The sequence below is a fragment of the Dipodomys ordii genome, unplaced genomic scaffold (assembly GCF_000151885.1).
Source record: "Dipodomys ordii isolate 6190 unplaced genomic scaffold, Dord_2.0 Scaffold53, whole genome shotgun sequence".
Lineage (NCBI taxonomy): Eukaryota > Metazoa > Chordata > Mammalia > Rodentia > Heteromyidae > Dipodomys > Dipodomys ordii.
The window spans coordinates 558,720-566,159 of record NW_012267269.1 but is presented as its reverse complement, the minus strand read 5'-3'; the positions used below and the strand labels follow the sequence as shown (position 1 = coordinate 566,159).

Below are 7,440 nucleotides of genomic sequence, written 5' to 3'. Positions count from 1 at the left end.
GTAACCACTCTGTAAGGTATTTTCACAATGAAAAAAAAAGAGGATATGAAAATCCCTCTAGTGGTCCTGAGGGAAGACAGCCATTTTTCTAGATCCAGTCTGTCCAAGTCTTTCCATTCCCCTACACGCTCTTTCTCTGTATCTTCACTCTACATATACCTGCTCTTACTTTCCCCCTTCACCTTTTTGGCTGACTACTATGCACTCTTACATACAAACACATGGAGGGTCATGGTCATTGTACTCTCTCTGGTTTTGCTAATAAAATTTCATGAATATACTTTGTTCTTCCAAGGAGACTGTCAAGACCCTTGGTATGTTGGGTCTGTGGCTCCACGGAGTTTGCCACTGAGCAAATATCATGTATGCTCAGTATGCTAGAGTTTAGTGCTGTACCATGGATGCACAACTTCTGCTTAAAGACCTTAGACTTTTCAACAAATTGAAAATTTCTCACTTTCTCACTTAAATGAAGCATGATAACATTTAATTTACTTTGAGGACATCATTTGCTTTTTGGGAGACCCACATTTTATACAATTAACATTAGGGAAACACTCAGAGGGTCACATATGACTTAAGCAGCACTGATAATAACACAGGGCTGACAGAAAGCTTCTCAGTTATAATGAATATGAAGGAATTAAAATGTTTTGCTTTTGAAATTTTTTTGACTTAAAAGAATCATTGATTTCTCTTTTCCAGTTAGAATGATGGAGCATACTGAGGAGATGAAAAAGAAGGTTTATACTGTGCCAGAAAACCTTAAGGAAAAGGAAAGGAATATCATTGAGCTGAAAATAAAGCCCGTGAGAAAGAAATGTGCCCAAAAGATATTGTGAAAAGCAAGGAGGAAGCTCATCTATAAAAAAAAAAAGTGAAGCACTATCACAAGGAGCATAATGAAATGCACAGAACTGAGATCCAAGTGGCTAGAATGGACAGAAAAGTGAGCTTCTATGTACTTGCAGAATCCAAGTTGGCATTTGTCATCAGAATCAGAGGTATCAATGGTGTAAGTCAGAAGGTCCATGAGGTGTTACAGCACCTTCACTTTTGCTAGATCTTCAATGTCACCTTTTCTAAGCTCTATGCAGCTTCAATCAATATGCTGAGGATTATGGAACGATATCTATATTACATGAGGTCCAAACCTGAAGTCAGTAAATGAGCTAATGTGCAAGCATGGTTATGGAGAAATTAATAAGAAGCTAATTGCTTTAACAGACAACACTTTGATTGCTCAATCTCTTGGTAAATATGGCATCATCTATATGGAGGATCTGATTCAGGAGATCTATACTGTATGTTTCAAGGAAGCAAATAACTTTCTATGGCCCTTTTAGAAGGTAGAGATGCTGGCAACAAGGAGGATCAGATCAATAGGCTTAGTAGAATGAACTGAGGTGTCTGCCATGCTATTTTTGTAATCCAGTCTGCTAATAAACAGTGATGCTGGCAAAGAATAAATCATGTGTGATAATAAACAGCAATCTAAACATTCACACAGTGAAAACAAGGGGGATATTCTTAGGAGAGGATTGCAAGGGCTTAATACCTATGTGCATAAGATCATATAAAATGATACTTATCAAAATGAACTCCAAGAAGTTGAAGCGGTTTTTTTTTCAAATTATACTATTAGTGGTTCTTTTTGGTTTTCTTTTCTTCTTTCCTTTTTTCTTGTGTTTATTCCCATCTGTCACTGTTTTTGATTTCTGTACCCTTTGTCTTGTATGTAAGTTTATCTGTTTGTGGGAGGGGAAGAAGCACAGAAATGATGGGACAAAGGGTGAACCAATTCAGCAGTGAAACCCACCAGACATTCTGCTGGAAATGAACTATATAACTTTAGAGGAAGGGAAGTTGGAAGGGGAAAACCTAAGAGAGAATGAGGAATGGAGTGACACTGTTCAAAAGGAACTGTACTTATTATTCTGACTTACATAACTATAACCCCTCTGTGCATTGCCTTTACAATAAAAGTTAAAACACATGCTAGCACAAGAACACACACACACACACACACACACACACACACACACACACACAAAGGAGGTGGTCTTACTGAATCTTCCTTGAATGAATGGGATGTACTAGGCTTTTAAAGTTTTTGTTTGCTTTTCAGTTTATACAGTAGTGTAAATCAGACACCTCAGAAAGTTGTATAGAGGAAGTAGAAGCACAGAGGGTGGAATGTTTTGCTCAATGGGATTCAGTGAGGGAAAGTTGGAATGAGTGCATGGCCTGAGATGTGGGAGCAAAAGCCCTGCTCTATTCTCAAACTGACTTAGTTAGGAGCCTGAAATCTTCCTCCTCAGGCTCTGTCTCTATATAATGCCATGTCCCATCCCTCATTCTTCATGGAACCTGTATTTCTCTTTTCCTTATACCTTCCATGCCAAATACTTTGGATACTTGTCACTATACCAAGCTATGATAGGAAACCATAAAATTTGGAGTCAGATAAACTTGAGTGCTTTGGAAGAGTTGTGTAACCCAACCAAGCCTCCACTAACTCATCTCAAAACAGAAATGGTAGCATCTTCAAATAGTTTGGTAAGGATGAATTTAATTTGAATAATCATATATCCATTGCCTAGCATATACCAGATGCTCAGTAAAGTTGATTTCCATCTTATCTCTGCCAGGCCTTCTATCTTGAAGTTGGAAACCATTGCATATATTCTAAGCTTCAGCACTTAAATCTTTGCCCAAAGTCAAATGATAAAACATGTCATAGACAAAACTGTCTTTCTATCTTGAGCTTCAAATATGTAATTCTCCACATACAATATCAAACACATTTGTATATTAATTTATATCTCAACCAGAACCTCAGCTTTTCACAAATTTACAATTAGAGCTATTGACTATTTATCTTAAACATCAGTCAAATTAGTGAATATCCTTAAAGCTGTTCATTCCCATATTCCCCCTCTTTTCTCACTAGTTCAATACTAAGATGTCCAGTGGCAAAATCTGTCCTTGGATCTATTTCCATGAAATTGGAGCTGAGAAGTTAGAATCCAGCTCCTACAATTCCTAGAAATTGTTCTTTCCATGCATCTTGTCTACACTAGACACAAATAACTAGATGCTTCTTCCTTTGTTGAAATATAGAAGATGGCTAAAACAATGCAAATGAACTTTGTGGTTGATGGGGAGTGCATAGCTGTCCTGGAGAGAATGAAAGTATTGGCACAGGGGCCAGAAATATAAGGCTGAATTGGTAGATATCGAACAAACTCTAATCTAGTGAAAGTTTATAAGTAATAATATAACATATTTAAAATGGGAATATACAAGAGTGTATTCTTCTCATACAATTTCTATGTAGAGCTATTTACCAAGATAACCTACAGGCAGCACTGAATTTATCTATCTATCTGTGTGTGTGTGTGTGTGTGTGTGTGTGTGGTATGTCCTGCAGCTTGAACTCAGGGCCTGTACACTGTCCCTGAGCTTTATCAATCATTTGAGCTCCAGCTCTACTCCCAGCTTTTATTTTTGGTAGTTTATTGGTGACAAGAATCTCACAGGCTTTCCTGCCTGGGTTGATTTTGAACTGTGATCCTCAGATCTCAGCCTCTTGACTAGCTAGGATTATAGGTATGAGCAACAAGCATCTGGCTGTCTACCTTTTCATTTTTAACTTGACAAATACAAATTGAACACCAAATTAAACCCAACACCTTTTCTGTCCCTTGGTTTCATTTATCTTTCAGTCCTCTGACCACATGACCGTGGAGGGTATTCATGATTGGAGCTATAGTTTGTCATCTTTGGGTCATACACAATTTTATCTTTTTCTCTGGTGACCACTTAGCTCTGATCATCCCTCCATTATACTTGTGTAGCAAAAGCCACTTAGAACTAGAGTCTAAGCTTGACCTAACCAGACTCGTTAGATGCTTCTTCCTCTTATCCTTTAACAACATTAAAGAAACATGGCACAAAATCTTGGTCTTCTGTGGTTTCCCTGAAGTACAGGGTTGCAAGTACAAGAAGTTCATTAACAGTTGCTTATTGCAGAACTTGGATCAGTGAATGCCTTAGTCTGTTTTCTTTTTGTTATATCCCAGTACCTGAAGTGGATTTCTTTATAAGTAAAAAGATTTACATGGGTCATGATTGGTAGATTCAATAGCTCAGCACTGACCTCCTGGTGAGAGTCTCTTTGGTTGTATGGCAATATGACAGAAAAACAGAAAGGAAAATGGCTACATGTAGAAAACACCACGCTGAAGGAAGGTGTGATCCCATTTTATAGCAACTTACTTCTAGAAAATAATATATTTTATAATACAGCACTTTTTGTTACTCATCAAAACATATCATATAGGTTACTGTCAATCTCTCTGGGCTATGTTGATCTTAACATTTGGCTTAATATTCAAGGCAAGTCATTCATGAGGTGAAATTCCAATGATTTAATCACCTTCACAAAGCCCATCCTATTAAAGCTTCCACCACTGTAACACCACGTCCTGGAGCCCAAGCTTCCAGCATGTGAATTTTTGCAGGGGGACAAAACATATGCCAACCATATCCACAAGAGCAAAGGGAATGTAAGTTCTTCTCATTTCCTTCCTTCAAGGGGTGATTCCAAGGCCCAATGATCTGGACACATCTTTTATGGCCAAGACACTGCTCCTTGAGAAGCTGTATTGTAATTGGCAGTTAAGAGTCTCGGCTATGATCTTGTATTTGTCTTTTGCTTCCTCAGTTTTCTTTGTTTTATTCTCAATCTTACTGTCCTGAATTTGAACCTCCTAATTAAGAATTTTCCTTTAATGGAAGCTGTAGCTCAAGTGTTAGAAGGCTAGTCTGGAGCACAAAAACTCAGGGATAGCACACAGGCCCTGAGTTCAAGCCTCAGGACCAGCACAAACAAAAAGAAAAAGAAAAAAATGATCCTTTTGCCAAAATGAGGGAATTCTCAACATCTCTGGCCACAGAAGAAATGCAAATAAAATTTTGAGATCCTATCTCACCACAGTTAGATTGACCATGAATTAGATTAATTAGATAGATCTAATAAAAAATTAATTAGATTAGATTCATCATGAATTTGGACCACAACAAATGCTGGTGAGGATGTGGGGATAAAAGAACCCTATTATATAGCTGTTGGGAATGTAAACTGATATAACCATTCTGGACAGCAATCTGGAGGTTCCTCAAAAAGCTAAACATACATCTTCCCTACAACTCAGCCAGACCACTCCTGGTCATCTACCCAGAACATGGTAAGTCAGGATACCATAAAGACACTTGTACATCCATGCTCATTGCTGCAGTGTTCACAATAGCCAAGTTATGGAAACAGGTCAGAAGCCCTACAATAGATGAGTAGATAAAAAAATGTTGTACTTACTTATATACACAAACATGTGGTACTTATACACCATGCCTCCTATATATATATATATATATATATATATAAATTTTTTAGAAAAAATATTATGTCATTTGCAGGAAAATGGGTGGACCTAGAATAAATTATTTTAAGTGAGTTAAGCCAAGCTCAAGAGTTTTCTCTCATATGCAGAAAAGCTAGATTTAAAGTACACCAGAACATGATAAGTTAGACAGGACTCTAAACAGTCACACACGCAGAGACCAAAGGAGGAAACTCTTAGAGAAGGAACACAAAGGCACAATGCCTCTGTGCCTCTGATCACATAAAATAATATTTACTGATATGAAAAAAAAAGAATTAGTCTGTAAGAGTGTTTTTTTTTTCAGGGGTGGAAAAAGGTTGATTGATCTCAGGACCTTGTACTTGCTAGGCAGAAGATCCACTGATCTCTACCTTGCAAGAATCTACTGAGTCTGGCTTCACTTAAAGGCTGCAGTGAGCGTATCTCTGTGGAACCCTGGGCAGAGAGGACAAGAAGCTAATGAGAGATATCAAGTTGTGACCAATACAGTCATGGCCCTACCCGTATACAGCTTTTAACAGAGTAAGAGAGACAGACAATGAGATTGTTAAATAATGGTAAATAGAAGAAAATGAAATAAATAGGCTTCTGAGAGGAAATAGTTGTGGAGTGAGTGAGTAGAAGGGAAAAAAAGATGAAAGCCACTTAAATATGGAGAAATGGGATGGTCTCCCAAAGGGGACTGTAATAAAATTGAGACATGAAGCCATGAAAGGAGTCATCTACCCTATCAGCAGGGAAGAAATTCCTCAATCACCAGTGTGGACACACAATAATGCTGGAAAACAAGAACAAGATTTTAGTTGAGTGTTTAGTCATGTTATAGAAGTTGAGTGTTTAGGGATATTGTAGAAGACAAAGGTGGTTGGAATGTTGTGATCAAACCAAACAGTGACAGACTTGAGGCTGGAAGATTCAGGAGTCAGATTCTGAAGATTGTAGGTTACTGAGTGAGGCTGAGTTTTAAGTGCCTCTGGAAACTACTTAAATGTTTTGAGCAGAGAGGCTGCAATACAATTGAGTAGAATTGAATTTCAGTTTAAAATCTTCTTTATTTGTTACACCTTTTACTTAACACATTAATAATAAAAGAGCAAAAGAACCATGGAAACACATGCATAGAAGCAAATTTTATCATAGATTTTGATTTAACACAGGCACAAATACAACAAGTATACATGCCTGTACCCATATCTTCCTATTCTCTAAGAAATTATAATCTGTTTAAATACTAACTTTATTTTCTCCTGCTGGTCTAGCAGTGTTTATGATCTGATACTTTTTTAAATCCCTTTGTTCCATGTTCATCCATATAGTGTGATTATTTTATGGTATTAATTTCAGAAAGTCCATAGTATTTGTGGTTGCAATTTCCTAAAGTACAGAGACTCTTCTACCTCAATTAGAGTTTCTTCATTAACTGTAGTTGTGTTGCTGTGACTGTCATTAGTGCACTCTGCTAATTCACAGATTCACAGAAGTGCAGAAATACATTTTGCTAATGTGTACTGCAGCTTGCCCTCTTCAAAATGCCTCCTATATAATGTCATTTACAAGATGCCTGAGGCATCTGACAAAGAAAAATCTTTATAGACCAAACTGGATCATGGTGAAAGCAATGTATCGTCTAGGCCCAGAAACTTTCCTCTGTAATTCTTTAAGGGCTTTTCTTGGTGGTTACTACCTATCTTTGACTTTCAAATGTTCTTAAAGAGTTACAATCATGCCTATTTAACTGTACCATATTAATAGATTGCAGATTTTTTAAAAGAATAATAAAGCAACAAGTCTTATGAAAATTTAAGCCAACTATTATGGTCATTCCTGGCCCATGACATAGACAGGTGAAATAGAAAATAACCTATGTGACATGCTTTGAGGGGTAATAGAATTGCTATATTGCCAAATATATTGTTTTCTAACCAGAAATTGTATCATAGATATATTTTGTTTCTTGGTTAGAAAGCTTTTCAACTCAGAAGTAAGTTGGCAA

The 7,440-nt window shown here is 37.1% G+C and overlaps 1 pseudogene; it reads left to right on the top strand.

The window, feature by feature from the left end:
• The first annotated feature begins 713 nt into the window (after positions 1-713).
• On the top strand, positions 714-1,425 carry LOC105989012 (annotated as a pseudogene).
• Positions 1,426-7,440: the final 6,015 nt, after the last annotated feature.